At 40.8% G+C, this 2,067-nt stretch overlaps 1 protein-coding gene across 1 annotated transcript in view; it reads left to right on the plus strand.

Annotated features, from left to right (window-relative positions):
• The window catches only part of LOC101849084 (ras-related protein Rab-7L1), a gene marked incomplete in the record, with an annotated part of 14,111 nt that overhangs the window by 851 nt on the left and 11,193 nt on the right, over nt 1-2,067 (plus strand).

Consider the following 2,067-nt stretch of genomic DNA (forward strand, 5'->3'; position numbering starts at 1 on the left):
GGGGAGGGATTCATCATTCAAAGGCAAAAAGTGATGAGTGGTTATGATTTCAAAGGTATTTTTTTTTCAAAACTGTGTACAGCTTATAAGGTATACTGAGAGCACAGGTGTACATTAATTATGTTTCTATAGAATGATGTAGACCAATGTACATTTTCTGCTCCTTTCTTTCCTTGCGCGATGTGACCCTCTTGCTTTTACTTCACTAACGACACATACTTATACAGATGAAAACTTTGTCTAGACTTTTGGTATACATAGGGCACATACAAGCGACAATACATACTTCAAAAACTTTGATTTTGATAAAGAAAAGTATATTATCTAATACGGAGGGCAAATGTGATTATTTTGAACATTGTTTGAAGGCATCTTTGTAAATTTCATAACATGTCTTAGACTACAAGTGGTACGGAGTTCTCCACTATCCAACATTAGGCCTCATAGTGCGGTCAAAACCCCGTGGCGCAACTTATCCTCTAATATCATTCTCTTTACCGGGTGAATCAGTGTTCCTCAGACTTTGCCCAGCAGTTTATATCAATTTGTCTTAATATAATCATATTTGTTTTCCTCAACAATTTCAGTATAAATGTACATAAAATACTATAAATTATCTCCGTCACCCCATACATTGGTTCGTTCACAGCACTTCTCACTTCTCACACACATTTTGCATACACATATGACCTTCGTCACAGCTCACCAATAACACTTTTTAGTGGCAAAACTTGTTACAAGAAATTAATTTTATAGGAACACATTTGTTGCTCTGAAGGTTCTCAAAACATGCATTCAAAAAGCATAATGTCGCGATAAAAAAAAATGACGGACTTGCCTTTAAAACTCTGTAGGAACCACCCGCTTGAATTTTTTTGTTGTAATTAGTGGGGGATTTTCAAGAATACAGCTAGTAGGTGTTTACAAAAATGTTGATCTGTTAAGACAAATTGATACAAGTCAATGTGCAAAAATTGGAGAACTTTTAAGTTCGATACTTGAGTAGAGATATTGCGCTACGAAATTTTGACCTCACTATTGTATTGTCTATTGTGTGCGCACTTCTCGACATGAGGTGGCTTCTTTTCAATAATGTAATTCGGGGGACGGTGCTGCCTCAATGATTAGTGCCCTACAGTTTTTATAGTTTGTGCGTCCAGACAAAATGAAGTGACGTTCGTAACTGGACCAATAAAGGTTCTCAACGCAAGCAGAGTCTCTCCAAAATTGAGCCTTTGTTTGTTTTAGTTGAGGTTTTACGGCGCTCTCAACTGCATAAGGTCATATGAGCGCTAAGGGGTGGATGTCAACAGAGAAGTCCTTACAGGGAATCGGGCTTAGTCTGCTCACCTCTCTAGCTTTAACAGGACAAAGTCTGCTTCGACTATCAAGGCACCCCGGAAATAGCGGGTCACAAGAGAGGGACAATCATTCAAAAGAAGTAGAGGCAAATTGACGATAGTAAGGGTGAGGAAAGAAAAAGCATCAGTTCCCTGTTGCAATTCCGGCACATTTATGAGCATGACTTCGACGAATCAGCCCATTTACAATTTACTGTGCAACAGAACATGGTAATGTCCCCCCTTTGGGAATGGCCTAAAGACACTTCAGTCTGTAGCACCGCCCAGGGGGGGGGGGGGGGGGGTTGAGCCTAGAATAATCTACGTATCTGCAAGCGTGCCACTACAATGTCTGCTTGGTGTGTATCCTGTGAAAGCTAGAGCTGGGCAATGAGTCGCTTTAGCAAAATCTGGATATGTTAGTGCCCCTCTTCGGCAAATAATATGATATGAACCGCTGTATTCGGATAATGCTTCATTGAGAATTATCCGGTTATCCTTATAGATTATCCGGATATTGCCCACCTCTAGTGATAGCCCAAGCCATTTCGCAGAACAAAGGCAAGCTTTCTGAAGCCTAGGCCTACACACACACTGCACCCCCGAGCTCCCTCTCGATCTTCGTGACAGACCTGGTGCGCACCCAGAAGTCATGACAGCTCCAGCGTTTTGGGAAAATGCTATTATTACAGTGTGATTTTAAAACTGCGCAGCAATCTTAAACCCC

Source organism: Aplysia californica, unplaced genomic scaffold (genome assembly GCF_000002075.1).
Source record: "Aplysia californica isolate F4 #8 unplaced genomic scaffold, AplCal3.0 scaffold00753, whole genome shotgun sequence".
Classification (NCBI taxonomy): domain Eukaryota; kingdom Metazoa; phylum Mollusca; class Gastropoda; order Aplysiida; family Aplysiidae; genus Aplysia; species Aplysia californica.